Source organism: Anomaloglossus baeobatrachus, chromosome 4, assembly GCF_048569485.1.
Source record: "Anomaloglossus baeobatrachus isolate aAnoBae1 chromosome 4, aAnoBae1.hap1, whole genome shotgun sequence".
NCBI lineage: Eukaryota > Metazoa > Chordata > Amphibia > Anura > Aromobatidae > Anomaloglossus > Anomaloglossus baeobatrachus.
In genome coordinates, this window is record NC_134356.1 from 390,446,727 (window position 1) to 390,466,066 (window position 19,340).

The following is a 19,340-nucleotide window of genomic DNA, read 5'->3' on the forward strand; positions in this document are numbered from 1 at the left end:
TGAACAAAGTCACAGCAGGGAGGGAGAGAATGTGGATTAGGTAGGGAATCGGGACCTGTTTCCACAATATTTAGGGGTTTACAGCCTGACTTGTGCCATCAGTCCACATCAGCCACATTAATATGTTGCTAGTGGCTTTTGCAAATAGTTACAAAGCAGTACTCTAGCATTTACTGCTGTCTTATACAGTAAAGCACCGTTCCTGTTTCCACAATATTTAGGGGTTCAAAGCCTGACTTGTGCCATCCGTCCACATCAGCCACATTAATACGTTGCTAGTGGCTTTTGCAAATAGAAAGCAGGTCTCTACCATTTTGTGCTGCCTGGTACAAAGTACTCACTTGTACTCCACAATATTTTTGGGGTCAAAGTTTGCTTGTCTTGGGCTATCAACATCTGCAAATATGTCAGCAAAACCTAAAATGACAAAAAAAGGCAGTTCTTAACAGGGATGTGGACATGGGCTTGGTGTTGTCAGTGGTGTGCAACAAGGCACTAAGTCTGTGTCTGGTCAGAAGGAACTTGATGCATCCACTATGATCCTTACCAAATTTATGGTCTGGAACATAAATGTGTGTGGAAGCCAGAAGAGCGATTGCAGATTCTGTCTTGGATGGCAGATAAGGACTCTTCGTATTTGTCAAGCAGCAACCAATCTTTCACAACCACACAGTCTACTGTGGATACACAGAAGGCTGGCCCATCCAGTCTTCAACATGGTCCTCCTTCCTCCCCCCTTCATCAGTCACAAGAGACATATGACCCCAAACTTGGCCACTCTGAGGATCTGTTTTGTGTATATCCTTTGGTTGGCTCTGGTCTCTTTCCATGCGGCATTGAAGAGGGACGTGAGGAGGTGGCATGCGTTGATGTGCAAGTATTTGAGGACCTACTGCCAGAATAAAGCCACTTTGAGGAACATGATTTACTGTTTCCAAACGTGGAGGCTGATGACAATGAGACACAGTTGCCATCAGGTCAGCCTACAATCTCAAGTGGGAAGGGGGATGAGATAGAAGATGAGATGGTCGATGATGAGTCTACTGATCTGACCTGGACCGTTGACATGCATAGCCAGCACAACAACACAGAGGAAGATGGATATGTAGCACCAACACAGGCACCATGGGGTAGTGGTTTGCCCAGAGTGAGAACTGGGTCAACTGTTCCCAAGAGAACCCCCACTGTGGTCCAAGTCAGGGCAAGGGGGCATTTGGCCGCTGTCTGGAATTTTTTTCCCAAAAGTTCTTCACAGAAAAACATTGTAATTGGTAGCATCTGCCATACCAAGTTGAGCAGAGGCCAGGGCAAAGGCAACCTGAGCACCAACAGTCTTGGCCCCCCAAGGAAGACTATGAAACGTGCGCGTCGGGGCACGTTACACTGAGTGGTTAACCCGTTATGTGTAAGTTTGAGATGTCTGATACATATTACCTTAGGATATTGAATTATCTATAAGTGTTCATATTGAATGATTTATGACCATGTTGGACCAGGTTATTAGTCCATTGGGACAACAAAAAAAATTATTTGAATAAACACTTCCCAAACCATTCCCTTTGTCTTACCAATTCATTGAAAAGAAACACAAATCCAGGTCCGGCATAATCTAATAAGGGGGTCCTACAACAATCCATACCATACTCACTGTCCCAGTTAATGAAGAGCAGAATGTTCCCCTTTGGCTGAGAGAGCAGTGCAGTGACTTGAGCTAACGTCATTAGGTCAGGCCAAGTCCCTGCAAGGCATAACGAGCGCTGACGTCATGAGGTTAGCTGAGTTCATTACCTGCAGTGATGAACTCTGCTGAACTCGTGATTTCAGCGCTGTCACTGAGTTCCATGGCCACCGCCTTTTCACGCAAACTGACCCGTGAACCCGTGACATCACCACTAGTCACAGTTTCGGGCCACCCGCTAGACTTGATGTGAGAACACGGCATCATGGAAGTCAGTGACGAGCGCTGACATCACGAGTTCACCGGAGGTCATCACAGCAGGTAATGATGTGAGCTAACCTCCTGATGTCGGTGCTTGTAATCCTAAAGCTGCTTGCACACTGCTGTGTGAGTCACTGCGGGGCTGGCTAGGGCAGTGCAACATAGACTGCAGGGGCACCGATAGACTGAAGCTTCATGGAAGTTCTTCCGTGTGCCTTTAGGAGATCTCAGAAACCATATGTGAGTCAGAAATGCATGCAGGCACATTCTCCAGGCTCTCTCAATTCAGTTTCAACACTTTCCCATCATTTCAGCCTTTTCCTCAGGCCCCCAGACCTCTTTGTTGGCTCCAGCAGAAAATTACTTGCATTTCCCATTAACTTGCATTGTACTCACTATTCGGAAAGAATACACGAATATTACAATGTATTTTTTACGAGTATAGCGAATATGAATATTACGGTATTTGCTCATCTCAAATTACGGCTCAACATTAGCCAAATAATTTTACACCATAAACTGTCCTAAGTAGATTAATGAGCATAGTGAAATATGTTATGAAGCTCAAGGACATATTCACTATGAACACCAGCTAAAAATATTGAACCATTTTTTCCTTTATTTCAGTATCGTACCTGCCACAACCTCTTCATTATAGTTGCCCTTAAAGTGAGACTTAAGTGTCAAAGTAATAAGCTTAAAACTTGATTAGTTTGAGAAATATGGGAAATCCTTTCTTTCTAACAATCCATTGAAACATCATTTATAAGAAATGATTAGGTACAAAAGATTTAGCACACGGTTTAGTAGCTACGAGAGACTGTGTTTGGTATTCATTCTTCTTGCTGATGTTCTACAACCGAAAGCACAACTATTGATTCAGCGTTTGTGGCTAGGATCAGGAGGATGTGAGAAATGGGGTTTCTTGACATGATGAGTTTATCAAAGATGCCCTAAAGGATTATAGGTCAGTGATGTCTTAAATGGTTAGCAAAGGTCAATCGGACTGAGCTCCGTTGGGTTTTAATGTGAGACATAAAGACTCCAAGGAATTTACTATAGTAAGTTGGAAGGATTACAAATGTTTGCTACATAATTATCATTGCTTCATTATTATACAAAACATATTTCTATCTAAACGTGCCTTCAACTTAAATTGACAACCACCATACTGTCTTGACTTTTCCTTGCCACTGTACACAATATCTAAGTCCTTATGTTTTTTTGTCTAAAAATATAACAAAATCTTACAGTATGAAAGTATACATTGTTTTTCTGATAGAGTAACCTACAGAAAGATGTATCCTAGAAACATAGTATACCAATAAAGTGATGAAAAAAGGATCAGAAAAGCCCAAGAGTACTCCTCCAGTGTTGACAGGGCTGGCTGGCACATTTTAGACTAGGGGACAAGCATAAAGCAATGACCCAGAAGTAGCCCATTGTTAGAGTGTTTTGCTCTGGTTGCTTCATAAAGGTAAAAAACGTAACAAGACTTTAATAAGATGTAATATGTTCAGATGATGGGATGGCACATGCCTGTGTAATTCCAGATATGTTGAACTATTAGTAACAGAACAATCTTGTAGTGGTGTAGTCTTCACAGATATAATAACTGTTACCTTATAGCTAGTTTCGCAGACATGGAAAATCAGCACCACAAATAGTAATCTAGAAGCTAAGCACTTTATGATATTCACCAAAGAGGGGACTTAGTGCACCAGACGCAATCTAAAAGCCTCTTCACCAAAGATCAGAAACAATATAGAAACGGTAGCAAAACCAAACTTAAGAGGTTGTCCACTACTCAGAAAACCCCTTCTCAATCCTTATGTTTCCCTCCAGTAAAATAGTAACATCTATTCTCTCCTCTGGTGCCGTTCCAGCAGTGTAGGCAGTGCCTCGCCCAAGGATTGCGTGAGGTTATTACATCTCATGATACCTGCAGCTTTACTCTCCCTCCTATGAACATAATTGACACCTGGAGGAAGTTAAAGAGCAACCGCAGCTCTCACTTTCTCCTGATTTCTGATTTGTCCAAAGGAGGAGAGAATGAAGCCAGCACTGATTGGCTGCAGGGATTATGTGACATAATAATGTTACGGGAGCCTCAGGAGAAGCAGTGCTGACACTGCTGGAATGGCACCAGAGGACAGTATAGGTGTTACTATTTCAATGGGAGGAAACATAGTAATTGAGATAGAATGTAAATCCAGCGCAATCACATGAATTTTTTAAAAAAGTTATCTTCTTTATTATTGATTTTCCATAAAATCCAAGCAGGTACATGCAGCATAAAAAATATAGATGTGCCCAGGTCAGAGCCCGCTCTAACCTGGGCACATCTATATTTTTTATGCTGCATGTACCTGCTTGGATTTTATGGAAAATCAATAATAAAGAAGATAACTTTTTTAAAAAATTCATGTGATTGCGCTGGATTTACATTCTATTTCTACTTGGTGACTTCTGACCATCCGTGCGCTGATCATCTCCCACAGGACGACTATAGGTCTGCAGCAGGCTTGGTGAGCTGATAATAATATATATTATAGTAATTGAGAAGGGGTTTTCAGTGTATGGAAAACCCCTTTAATACATAGATGAAGTAAAAGAACCAGACTTAACAGGGTCATTCCCTTCAGTACATTTTCAGTTACATGCTGCAATAGTTATAAAAAAAACTTAGCCTCACTGGGTCTAGTATCAGATCTTCACTGTTGTCCCAGTCTCCGTTGTTTGCAGGCTTGCACTCTAACACTGGACAACCCCTTTAACTCCTTGGTTTCATAAGAGTATAGGATGGCACATTGTCTGAGGTATATTGGAGTGCAAGTAATCAGCTACCCAGTCCAGCTCTTCCACAATGCTCAGTCTGTGGCTCCATTGTGTCTCTGAAAATAAGGGGGGATTTACTCGTTGCGACATCGCTTCCGAAATATCGTCGGGGTCACGTCGTTAGTGACGCACATGCGGCGCCGGTACATCGCAACGTGTAAATCCTAGGTGCAACAATAAACGATCGCAAAAGCATCGAAAATCGGTGATCTGTGTAGCGTACTTCATTTCCATAATGTCGGGTCGACCGCAGGTACGTTGTTGTTTGTCGTTCCTGCAGCTCCACACATCGCTGTGTGTAAACCCGCAGGAGCGACAAACATCTCCTTACCTGCGTCCCGACGGCAATGCGGAAGGGAGAAGGTGGGCGGGATGTTATGTCCCGCTCATCTCCGCCCCTCTGATTCTATTGGCCGGCTGATTAGTGACATCGTGGTGACGCTGAACTCACCTCCCCCTTAAAGGAGGGATAGTTCAGCAGTCACAGCGACGTCGCCGAGCAGGTATGTGCGTGTGAAGCTGCCATAGCGATAATGTTCGCTATGGCAGCAATCACCACATATCGCATGTGCGACGGGGGCGGGTACAATCGTGCTCAGCATCACTAGCCGATGCTAGTGATGTCGCAACGTGTAAAGTCCACCTAAGACTGGGTCTAATATTATTTTTTGCCTCCCAAGATGAGCTAGGGCTTATTTTCACAGGATTTCTTATTTTTTTGCCTATGAACAACAATCATTTATTATTGAAAAAAAATAAAATCAACATTTTTCTCAGATATAATCATATCCAATTCTGGAACATCAACATAAATCCCCAAATTCTGTGTGTAACACGTGTGTGTGTGTGTGTGTGTGTGTGTGTGTACCATACACCATAGTGGAGTTTGGAGTGCGACTGTTTGAGATTGTGAGCAGGTGTCTTTTATGCTGACAACAAGTTAAAACAGGTGCCATTAGTACAGGTAATGAGTGGAGGACAGAGGAGTTACAGGTCTGTGAGAGCCAGAAATCTTTCATGTTTTTAGGTGACTAAATACTTATTTTCCACCATAATTTGCAAAAAAAATCTTGCCACATAAGACAAGGTGATTTTTTTGGATTTTCTTTCTCATTTTGTCTCTAATAGTTGTGGTCTACCTATGATGTCAATTACAGGCCTCTCTCATTTTTTGAAGTGGGAGAACTTGCACAATTGGTGGCTGACTAAATACTTTTTTTCCCCACTATATATATATATATATAAAGCGGACTCGCCCCAGGGCTATGGGGTACTCTGTTCCGGAACGTGTATTTACGGGGATAGTTCACTGGGTGGCCGTTGCCCGGTTCTGTAACCCTGGGGGTCGCTTGAAGGGGGTTATTTACAGGGGAAAAATGATAAAGTTTTTGTCGTGATGCCACTTGCGGGTTGCGGTTATGGAGATGGAACTGCCGCTGTACAGTCTTTCACCACTGGGGCTGATGTTAACGGCAGCTTGGATGTTGGGTCCTCTGCAAGTAGGGCCGGGGCCCCAGAGGGTAGGTGATGGAGTTAGGCGAGGAAAGAAGGTGGGCCACACAAGGGATTGCAGTGTAACTGGTTTTCTTTACTCACAGTGCTTTGATGGCTGGTACCCTGAGGAAGGCTGGTCCTCACCACTGGTTCCCTTAGTCCCAGTGCCGGTTTGGTGACCTGGTGGCTTCTTTCCCCTGCACCTGTCACTAGTTGGTGGGTCCCTGTGGCTTGGAGCGTCTGGGGGTCCCCTCCTGGTAGTCTCTCAGTCTTTAGTCCGTATGGCAGGCAGTTTGAACCCTGTAGGGTCAGGGTTCGGTTCTGGTCCCTGGTTCTCCCTTCTCTGCTGGTGCCCCCGGACTTTACAGTCAGTGAGGTCCTGGATGGTCCCCTCACTGTGCAGATTTTATCAGGTCTGCCTGGAGCATTTACCTGACCTAGGGCTTTGTACCCCATCGGTGCTATGGTTCCGAGAGTACTCCACCGTACCCCTTCGGCAACCACACACCTGCGCCTGACAGATCACTGTTACACACTCCCGTCAGTATGGCTATGTCCGTCTCCTTCCACTTATTGACTGTCTGACTCCTTCTCCCTGATTGTCGTCTAGTGGACTGGATTGGATCCACCCCTAGGTGGCCATCCGTGGGTCCAACTCTAGTCTGTCACCAGTCCTTGCAGAAGGGAAAAACAGGGTTTATATATGTGTTTTGGTGTTACCAGCACTGGTATTCTGGGTTCCTGTGGGTAGGCCCTGCATCTTTGACAGGATGCAGTTCCTTGTAGCTCCTGATGGCTTCAGGGGCACTACATTTATTATACACACACTGCACAAACACATGTATACAGTATATACACACTGCACATACATACCAGCCTGTCTCCTCTTCAGCTCTAGATTCCTGCAGTTATAAGACCTTTGGTGACATCATGGTCTACTGTGCTCTTATTCTCTGGCATGTGAGAATTGGAGCATACAGTTAGGTCCAGAAATATTTGGACAGTGACACAAGTTTTGTTATTTTAGCTGTTTACAAAAACATGTTCAGAAATACAATTATATATATAATATGGGCTGAAAGTGCACACTCCCAGCTGCAATATGAGAGTTTTCACATCCAAATCGGAGAAAGGGTTTAGGAATCATAGCTCTGTAATGCATAGCCTCCTCTTTTTCAAGGGACCAAAAGTAATTGGACAAGGGACTCTAAGGGCTGCAATTAACTCTGAAGGCGTCTCCCTCGTTAACCTGTAATCAATGAAGTAGTTAAAAGGTCTGGGGTTGATTACAGGTGTGTGGTTTTGCATTTGGAAGCTGTTGCTGTGACCAGACAACATGCGGTCTAAGGAACTCTCAATTGAGGTGAAGCAGAACATCCTGAGGCTGAAAAAAAAGAAAAAATCCATTAGAGAGATAGCAGACATGCTTGGAGTAGCAAAATCAACAGTCAGGTACATTCTGAGGAAAAAGGAATTGACTGGTGAGCTTGGGAACTCAAAAAGGCCTGGGCGTCCACGGATGACAACAGTGGTGGATGATCGCCGCATACTTTCTTTGGTGAAGAAGAACCCGTTCACAACATCAACTGAAGTCCAGAACACTCTCAGTGAAGTAGGTGTATCTGTCTCTAAGTCAACAGTAAAGAGAAGACTCCATGAAAGTAAATACAAAGGGTTCACATCTAGATGCAAATCATTCATCAATTCCAAAAATAGACAGGCCAGAGTTAAATTTGCTGAAAAACACCTCATGAAGCCAGCTCAGTTCTGGAAAAGTATTCTATGGACAGATGAGACAAAGATCAACCTGTACCAGAATGATGGGAAGTAAAAAGTTTGGAGAAGAAAGGGAACGGCACATGATCCAAGGCACACCACATCCTCTGTAAAACATGGTGGAGGCAACGTGATGGCATGGGCATGCATGGCTTTCAATGGCACAGGGTCACTTGTGTTTATTGATGACATAACAGCAGACAAGAGTAGCCGGATGAATTCTGAAGTGTACCGGGATATACTTTCAGCCCAGATTCAACCAAATGCCGCAAAGTTGATCGGACGGCGCTTCATAGTACAGATGGACAATGACCCCAAGCATACAGCCAAAGCTACCCAGGAGTTCATGAGTGCAAAAAAGTGGAACATTCTGCAATGGCCAAGTCAATCACCAGATCTTAACCCAATTGAGCATGCATTTCTCTTGCTCAAATCCAGAGTTAAGACGGAAAGACCCACAAACAAGCAAGACCTGCAGGCTGCGGCTGTAAAGGCCTGGCAAAGCATTAAGAAGGAGGAAACCCAGCGTTTGGTGATGTCCATGGGTTCCAGACTTAAGGCAGTGATTGCCTCCAAAGGATTCGCAACAAAATATTGAAAATAAAAATATTTTGTTTGGGTTTGGTTTATTTGTCCAATTACTTTTGACCTCCTAAAATGTGGAGTGTTTGTAAAGAAATGTGTACAATTCCTACAATTTTTATCAGATATTTTTGTTCAAACCTTCAAATTAAACGTTACAATCTGCACTTGAATTCTGTTGTAGAGGTTTCATTTCAAATCCAATGTGGTGGCATGCAGAGCCCAACTCGCGAAAATTGTGTCACTGTCCAAATATTTCTGGACCTAACTGTAGATGAGCAGATGATGGAGAGATAAATCTCTCCATCTTCTCCATTGACTGTGTCTGCGTATATGTTTTACTTACACCCATAGACACAGTGCCAGTCGCAGCACGCTTTGATTTTTTGCTCATGCCGAATCGGTATGAGGAAAAAATAAATCACAGCTCTGTTGAGCTTCATTGACAAACATTGATTCGAGTGCTCCTCTGCCCCTTGGCCCAGCCCGTCCCTGAGTGTGCAGGTAGTGCTTTACATTGCAGGGAATGGTGGTGAGAGCCTTTGATAAGAGGCCAGAGACTGCCAGTGACAGAGTGAGTGGCTGAGGGAGAAGCAGAAAGATGCTAAAGAAAACACTATACATTTGCAGGCAAAAAGTGCAGCATTAAAAAAATAATTGTAATAATTTGACTTTCGCTTACAACAAATCAAAAGCTAATGCATAAGGATTTATACAAATGTTTTGTTTATTTTTTACAGGTTTTACAGACTGATGATTAGAGATGAGCGAACCGGTCCCGGTTCGGCTCGAGGTCAGCTCGCCGAACGGAGGTCCCGTTCGAGTTCGGTTCGTCGAACATTCGACGAACCGAACTCGAACCAATAGGCTATAATGGGAGGCAATCACAAACACATAAAAATGCATTATAAATGTACACAAACAGTTAATAAACATTGCCATAACACTTACCGGTCCTCGCGATCCCTTCTGGACTCTGTCTCCTGCCGCTATTCCATCCGATGATCGCTGAATCCTCCCGGTGACGGCACTGCCAGCAGAGATGCAGGACCTATCGTGACGTCAAAATAGCCATGTGACCAGTCACGTGGCTATTATCTCATTGGCTACAGACTGGTCACATGACTATGACGCGTCATGTAGGACCTGCAAGTGCATCTCTCCGGTACACGGTGCACATATGTGTATCGCCATGTACCGGCGACATGCTCTTGCACACGGTCGACTCCCCGTTCCGTTAGGGACCGGCTGACACAGCCGGTCATTAACGGAGATCACCGTTGCCATAGCAACGCAGTTAGCGGTGACGTCACCGCTAACCGCGGCTCCGAGAGCACCGTTGCTATGGTAACGCGTCTGTCAGCGTTACCGCTGTTACCGCTGACAGCCAGCACTGATCACTCACGGAGTGAAGGCTGCACGCTGCTTCCCGATTGTAGTGAGGATTGTAGTGAGGATGAGGTTCCCCAGCCCCAAGTGATGAGCTGGTGAACCTCATCCTCCTCACTACAATCGTCACTACTACTACACTAGTGAGGATTGTAGTGAGGATGAGATGCCTCAGCCCATGATGGGCTGGGGAACCTCATCCTCACTACAATCGTCACTACTACTACACTAGAAAGAAAGAAGACAGAAGAGCAGGATCGTGGAGGGCTGACAGGGGGTAATAAAGATGGAGTCTCTAATGTGTCTGTGTATTTATTTCTATTAAAGTAATTTTTCTCTGTGTGGTGTTTTTTTTAACCCTTTATTGGAGATTCTTAATGGCCGGGTCAAACGTGCCTGACATTAAGAATCTCTGGCTTAATACTGGCTAGTAAAACAAAGCCAGTATTAACTCATGATTACCCAACAAGCCACCCGGCTCCAGGGCTGTTGGAAGAGTTGGATACAGCGCCAGATGATGGCGCTTCTATGAGAGCGCCATTTTCTGGGACGGCTGCGGACTGAAATCCGCAGCAGAAGGCGCCCAGAAACCTCGGGCTAACCTGTGCTGCGGATTCCAATCCCCAGCTGCCTAGTTGTACCCGGCTGGACACAAAAATGGGGCGAAGCCCACGTCATTTGTTTTTTAAATATTTCATGAAATAAGTGAAATAATTAAAAAAAAACGGGCTTCCCTATATTTTTGGTTCCCAGCCGGGTACAAATAGGCAACTGGGGGTTGGAGGCAGCCCGTGGCTGCCTGCTGTACCTGGCTAGCATACAAAAATATGGCGAAGCCCACGTCATTTTTTTGGTGGGCAAAAAAATTCTGCATACAGTCCTGGATGGAAATTGGTTAAGGGATTTCACCAGCACAAAACTCCAGGCATTTTGTTCTTTAAAATAAAACTTCCTTTATTTTCTTATCATTAAAAAGTCCATGCTATGGTGGTCAAGCCCATGTCAGAGAGGACGCGTTTCGAACATCCAGTTCTTATTCAGTCTCTAAACCATCTAGTCACAGAACTGTTTAAAAAGGGCTGAACCCAAACATGTGATCAAATGCAAGGAGAGAGCAAGACAATTACAAAAACATTAACCCCTTGAGTTATATCACTCCATATAATGCTTATAACACTTATATATATACAAAGTATTTTTTTAGCCAGATTAATATGCAAACATCAATTCATTTCTTTTATTTAAACCTTTCGGAAATCTTGTGCCCATTAAAAACATCCATTTTATTTCTCTCTGAAAGAGGATATCTTTCAAATTTCCACCCCTTCTAGGTAGTTGAATTTTTTCAATGGCATTGACTTTCATGCCTGTTAAATTACCTGCATGTGCGTCGCGAAAATGTTGAGACGCTCCTGATAATTTTCTGGTGGTGGCATTATTAACATCATAAATGTGTTCAGATATCCTCTTTCTGAGAGAACGACAAGTGCTGCCTATATATTGTAACTGGCAAATAGTACACGATATTAAATAAACCACATGGTCTGAACTGCAGTTTATGAGTGACATTATTTTATACGTTTTTTTATCTGTAAATGAAGAAAATTCCTTCACATTTGACATATAACCGCATAGTCCACACGATCTGTGGCCACATTTGAAAGAGCCTGTGCTGGGTAACCAATTGCCAGTGTTTTTTTCTTTTTTAGTGGAACCGCACCTATTCATATGATCACTAGGTGATAACATGGATCCCAATGTAATGTTCCTTTTTGAAACAAATTTAACTCCATTTTTTAAGATTTTGTGTAATGTGTCATCTGTAGATAAAATGGGTAAATATTTTTTAATAATTTTGATTACATCATAATAATTTTTACTGTATGTTGTTGAAAAAACAACTGACAATTCTTTCTGGGGATTATCTCTGGTTTTATTCATGTCCAAATATTGTGACCTACTCACTTTGATTGCCTTGGTTTTGGCTTTCTGGAGATTTGTCATTTTATACCCTCTTGCCAAAAACCTTTTTTCAATAGTGCTGCATTCTACCTCAAAACCATTTTGGGTGTTGCAACATCTCCTGGCACGGATATATTCACCTGTAGGGATGTTATTTATAACATGCTTTGGATGGCAACTTCCCGCATGTAATAGTGAGTTGCCTGATATGGGCTTTCTATAAAGACTACAATTAATTTCTCCATTGTCACCCTTCCCATGGAATTGTATATCCAAAAAATTAATTTTTGATACATCATGAAAAAAAGTGAAAAAAAGATTATGGGCATTATTATTAATGTATGATATGAAATCCTCAATTTTTTTGTTTGGATTTTGCCATACAATAAGTACATCATCTATAAATCTCAGATATAATGCTATATCCGAGAAAAAAGGATTGCACTGATTAAAAATATATTGTTCTTCCCACCAAAACATAAATATGCCTGCTAGAGAGGGGGAAAACCGTGCGCCCATTGAACATCCCTGTAACTGAATATATCCTTTATTTAAAAAGGTAAAATAGTTGTTTTTGAGTAAAAACTCAGTTACGTCAATCAAATAGTCCTGTAATTCAAGTGAGTAGTCAGAATATTTTTTGAGCAAATCTTTCAACGCTAAAATGGCAAGAGAATGTGGAATGGATGTATACAGTGATTGCACATCACAAGTTAACCAACTAAAATTATCCTGCCATTTCCACCTTCAATTTCTTCCTAAAATGTCTCCTGGCTATGTCCTGGATAGCAAACATGTGTTGAATATTATTTCTCAGATGAAATGGCAGGATAATTTTAGTTGGTTAACTTGTGATGTGCAATCACTGTATACATCCATTCCACATTCTCTTGCCATTTTAGCGTTGAAAGATTTGCTCAAAAAATATTCTGACTACTCACTTGAATTACAGGACTATTTGATTGACGTAACTGAGTTTTTACTCAAAAACAACTATTTTACCTTTTTAAATAAAGGATATATTCAGTTACAGGGATGTTCAATGGGCGCACGGTTTTCCCCCTCTCTAGCAGGCATATTTATGTTTTGGTAGGAAGAACAATATATTTTTAATCAGTGCAATCCTTTTTTCTCGGATATAGCATTATATCTGAGATTTATAGATGATGTACTTATTGTATGGCAAAATCCAAACAAAAAAATTGAGGATTTCATATCATACATTAATAATAATGCCCATAATCTTTTTTTCACTTTTTTTCATGATGTATCAAAAATTAATTTTTTGGATATACAATTCCATGGGAAGGGTGACAATGGAGAAATTAATTGTAGTCTTTACAGAAAACCCATATCAGGCAACTCACTATTACATGCGGGAAGTTGCCATCCAAAGCATGTTATAAATAACATCCCTACAGGTGAATATATCCGTGCTAGGAGATGTTGCAACACCCAAAATGGTTTTGAGGTAGAATGCAGCACTATTGAAAAAAGGTTTTTGGCAAGAGGGTATAAAATGACAAATCTCCAGAAAGCCAAAACCAAGGCAATCAAAGTGAGTAGGTCACAATATTTGGACATGAATAAAACCAGAGATAATCCCCAGAAAGAATTGTCAGTTGTTTTTTCAACAACATACAGTAAAAATTATTATGATGTAATCAAAATTATTAAAAAATATTTACCCATTTTATCTACAGATGACACATTACACAAAATCTTAAAAAATGGAGTTAAATTTGTTTCAAAAAGGAACACTACATTGGGATCCATGTTATCACCTAGTGATCATATGAATAGGTGCGGTTCCACTAAAAAAGAAAAAAACACTGGCAATTGGTTACCCAGCACAGGCTCTTTCAAATGTGGCCACAGATCGTGTGGACTATGCGGTTATATGTCAAATGTGAAGGAATTTTCTTCATTTACAGATAAAAAAACGTATAAAATAATGTCACTCATAAACTGCAGTTCAGACCATGTGGTTTATTTAATATCGTGTACTATTTGCCAGTTACAATATATAGGCAGCACTTGTCGTTCTCTCAGAAAGAGGATATCTGAACACATTTATGATGTTAATAATGCCACCACCAGAAAATTATCAGGAGCGTCTCAACATTTTCGCGACGCACATGCAGGTAATTTAACAGGCATGAAAGTCAATGCCATTGAAAAAATTCAACTACCTAGAAGGGGTGGAAATTTGAAAGATATCCTCTTTCAGAGAGAAATAAAATGGATGTTTTTAATGGGCACAAGATTTCCGAAAGGTTTAAATAAAAGAAATGAATTGATGTTTGCATATTAATCTGGCTAAAAAAATACTTTGTATATATATAAGTGTTATAAGCATTATATGGAGTGATATAACTCAAGGGGTTAATGTTTTTGTAATTGTCTTGCTCTCTCCTTGCATTTGATCACATGTTTGGGTTCAGCCCTTTTTAAACAGTTCTGTGACTAGATGGTTTAGAGACTGAATAAGAAATGGATGTTCGAAACGCGTCCTCTCTGACATGGGCTTGACCACCATAGCATGGACTTTTTGATGATAAGAAAATAAAGGAAGTTTTATTTTAAAGAACAAAATGCCTGGAGTTTTGTGCTGGTGAAATCCCTTAACCAATTTCAATGCACATGGACTGGCTCTCCAAACCTCTTCTCCGTGCACAGCCCAGGATTACTGGCTTCCATCACACAGGTGAGCTGGGCAAAAAACCTCTTTCTACAGTCCTGGATGGAGTATGCTGAGCCTTGTAGTTCTGCAGCTGCTGTCTGCTCTTCTCCATACAGACAGACAGCAGCTGCAGAACTACAAGGCTCAGCATACTCCATCCAGGACTGTATGCAGAAGTTTTTTGCCCCCTGAAAAAATTATGTGGGCTTCGCCATATTTTTGTATGCTAGGCAGGTACGGCTGCCCCCAACCCCCAGTTGCCTATTTGTACCCGGCTGGGAACCAAAAATAAAGGGAAGCCCTTTTTTTATTATTTCATGAATTTCATGAAATAATTAGAAAACAAATGACGTAGGCTTCACCCCATTTTTGTGTCCAGCCAGGTACAACTAGGCAGCTGGGGATTGGAATCCACAGCACAGGTTGGCCTGAGCTTTCTGGGCCCCACTGCTGCGAATTGCAGTCTGCAGCCGCCTCAGAAAATGGCATTTTCATAGAAGCGCCATCTTCTGGCGCTGTATCCAACTCTTCCAGCACCTGCCTGCTATACCTGGCTAGCATACAAAAATATGGCGAAGCTCACGTCCTTTTTTTGTAGTTTTTTGGCAAAAAAAATAAAAAATGCTTCCCTGGATTTTCCATTGCCAGTGAAGGTAACACCAAGCAGTGGGGGTTAGCAGCCAGTAGCTGCTTAGATTACCCTTAGCTAGCAATACAAAAAATGCAGCGGGAGCCCATATATATTTTTTTTTATTATTTATTTAAATAACTAAAAATAAAATGGGCTTCCCTGTATTTTGATTGCTGGACATCACAGTGCTGTAAAAATAAATCTTTAAAAAAATGACGTAGCGCTCCGCGGTATTTTTGATTCTCAGCGCAGATAAAGCAGACAGCTATGGGTTGCCACCCCCATCTGCCTGCCGTTACCTTGGTTGGCAATCAAAATACAGGGAAGCCCATTAATTTTTTCTATTTAAAAAATAGTTTAAAAAAAAAATGATGTTGGGTCCCCCCAGTTTTGATAGCCAGCTAGGGTAAAGCAGACGGCTGTAGCCTGAAAACCACAGCTGGCAGCTTTACCGTGGTTGGGGATCCAATGTGGAGGTCCCCTCAGGCTCTTTTTTATAATTATTTTATAAATATTAATAATTACACAATAAAAGTAGGGTCCCCCCCAAATTGGATCACCAGCCAAGGTAAAGCGGACAGCTGTGGTCTGGTATTCTCAGGGTGGGAAGGTCCATAGTTATTGGGCCTTCACAGCCTAAAAATAGCAGGCCGCAGGCACCCCAGACGTGGCGCATCCACTAGATGCGCCAATCCTGGCGCTTCACCCCAGCTCATCCCGTGCCCTGGTGCAGTGGCAAACGGGGTAAAAAATCGGGTTGATACTAGCTGTAAAGTAACCTGAGATCAAGCCCAGCAGTTTGTGATGTCATGGCGTCTATTAGATACTCAACATCATAAACTGTCAGTACTAACAAAAAAAAAAAAACGACAAAAGAAATTTATTTGAAAAAACAGTCCCCAAAACATTTCCTCTTTCACCAATTTATTGTAAGAAAAAAAATAAAGGGGTCCCACGACGACTCTGGACCGTCTAGAATATGGGGGGGAGACACTCAGGGAACGTATCCCCCATTTTCTAGGAGTGCGGACCCTTCATGTGAGGAGTGTGGGTGCAATGAATCTGCACTCACTCTTCTCGGGTCCACAGCAGCAGAGTCCATGTCGTAATGGTTGCTACCAAAGCTGCAATGCCCTGCTCATGAGGTAAGGGCATGCCTAATCAGGAGAACTACTGTAGAGGAAGCTCTGCTCACTGGTATATAGGTGCTCAGAGGTAATAATAGATAAAATTAGTGAGTAACCTCGGCACTCTAAATCTCCCAGACTAAGTCAGTAAGTCACAACGGATAGTAATGCAAAATCACTCTTTATTGGTCCGTATTAAGAAAAAAAAAATTTTCATAAGCATATATGTTTTTGTCCAAAACAAGTTACAAATGACGTTTCGGCCTGAGCCTTCGTCAGATTGGACTTATCTGCATGTAATTATGAAAAATGACAATAATCAGTATCACATAAGAGTGAGAGAACAATAACATAAACTCGAACAATGTAGAGGTACAATTGGGATGCAGCAAAAAATTGCAACACAGCAAGAAATGAAACACATGATACAAATGTCATAATACAGTACAAGGACAATATAGTAATGACAAATATGGGGTCAGAGTAGACTTAGACAGCTCTGGTACGAAAGAGATGTCAATCATAAAGTAACATGTGCAGTAGGTGTAGAGCTACAGTATGCATGTCAGAGCTAATGGGTAGACCGACCATAGAAAAAGAATGGAGAAAAAGTGGAGAAAAAATGGAGAAAAAAATGGAGAAAAAGTGGAGAAAAAGTGGAGAAAAAGTGGAGAAAAAGTGGAGAAAAAAGTGGAGAAAAAAGTGGAGAAAAAATGGAGAAAAAGTGGAGAATGAGTGGAGAAAAAGTGGAGAAAAAGTGGAGAAAAAAAATGGAGAAAAAGTGGAGAAAAAAGTGGAGAAAAAGTGGAGAAAAAGTGGAGAAAAAGTGGAGAAAAAAATGGAGAAAAAGTGGAGAAAAAGTGGAGAAAAAAATGGAGAAAAAGTGGAGAAAAAAATGGAGAAAAAGTGGAGAAAAAGTGGAGAAAAAAATGGAGAAAAAGTGGAGAAAAAGTGGAGGAAAAAGTGGAGAAAAAGTGGAGAAAAAAATGGAGAAAAAGTGGAGAAAAAGTGGAGAAAAAAATGGAGAAAAAGGGGAGAAAAAGTGGAGAAAAAGTGGAGAAAAAGTGGAGAAAAAGTGGAGAATAAGTGGAGAAAAAGTGGAGAAAAAGTGGAGAAAAAGTGGAGAAAAAGTGGAGAAAAAATGGAGAAGGAGTGGAGAAAAAAGTGGAGAAAAAATGGAGAAGGAGTGGAGAAAAAGTGGAGAAAAAGTGGAGAAAAAGTGGAGAAAAAAGTGGAGAAAAAATGGAGAAAAAAGTGGAGAAAAAATGGAGAAAAAGTGGAGAAAATTTGGAGAAAAAGTGGAGAAAAAAGTGGAGAGAAAAAGTGGAGAAAAAGTGGAGAAAAAGTGGAGAAAAAGTGGAGAAAAAGTGGAGAAAAAAGTGGAGAAAAAATGGAGAAAAAGTGGAGAAAAGTGGAGAAAAAAGTGGAGAGAAAAAGTGGAGAAAAAGTGGAGAAAAAAGTGGAGAAAAAATGGAGAAAAAGTGGAGAAAATTTGGAGAAAAAGTGGAGAAAAAAGTGGAGAGAAAAAGTGGAGAAAAAGTGGAGAAAAAAATGGAGAAAAAGTGGAGAAAAAGTGGAGAAAAAGTGGAGAAAAAAATGGAGAAAAAGTGGAGAAAAAGTGGAGAAAAAAATGGAGAAAAAGTGGAGAAAAAGTGGAGAAAAAGTGGAGAAAAAAATGGAGAAAAAGTGGAGAAAAAGTGGAGAAAAAGTGGAGAATAAGTGGAGAAAAAGTGGAGAAAAAGTGGAGAAAAAAATGGAGAAAAAGTGGAGAAAAAAATGGAGAAAAAGTGGAGAGAAAGTGGAGAAAAAGTGGAGAAAAAGTGGAGAAAAAGTGGAGAAAAAGTGGAGAAAAAAGTGGAGAAAAAAGTGGAGAAAAAGTGGAGAAAAAGTGGAGAAAAAGTGGAGAAAAAATGTAGAAAAAGTGGAGAAAAAATGGAGAAAAAGTGGAGCACCCTTTGGTGCCTTTCATGTGGCACTAAGGGGTGCTTAGCTTTGTATTTAGCCAAAAAAATGAAAAAAAAAAATGACGTAGGGTTCCCCCTAGTTTTGTAGCCAGCTAGGGTAAAGCAGACGGCTGCAGCCTGCAGACCACAGCTGGCAAACTCACCTTGGCTGGTAATCCAAAACTGAGGGCACCCCACGCTGTTATTTTAAATTAAACAAATAATTAAAAAAAAAACACGTAGGGGTCCCCCAAAATTGGATCACCAGCCAAGGTAAAGCAGACAGCTGGGGCCTGATATTCTCAGACTAGGGAGGTCCATGGTTATTGGACTCTCCCCAGCCTAAAAATAGCAGGCCGCAGCCGCCCCAGAAGTGGCGCATCCGTTAGATGCGCCAATCCTGGTGCTTCGCCCCAGCTCATCCCGCGCCCTGGTGCGGTGGCAAACGGGATAATATATGGGGTTAATACCAGATGTGTAATGTCACCTGGCATCAAGCCCTGGGGTTGGTGAGGTCAGGCGTCTATCAGATACCCGACATCACCAACCCAGTCAGTAATAAAAAAAAATAGACGACAAACACATTTTTATTTGAAAAAACACTCCCCAAAACATTCCCTCTTTAACCAATTTATTAGAATGAAAAACAAATCCAGGTCTGGTGTAATCCAAGGGGTTGCCATGACGATCCACACTGTCCCAGTCAATGAAGAGCAAAATGTTCCCCATTGGCTGGGAGAGCAGTGCAGTGACCTGAGCTAACATCAATGGGTCAGCCCAGGTCACTGCAGGGCATGACAAGTGCTGCTGTCAGCGAGGTACATTACCTGCGCTGATCTCCAGCACACTGACAGCCCCTGTCACTGAGTTCAATGACCGGCGCCTTCACACCTAGTATCGCGAGAGGCCCGTGACGTCACCGCTAGTCAGTCTCGGGTCAGAAGCGAGAGGTGATGTGACAAGCGGCGGCCATGGA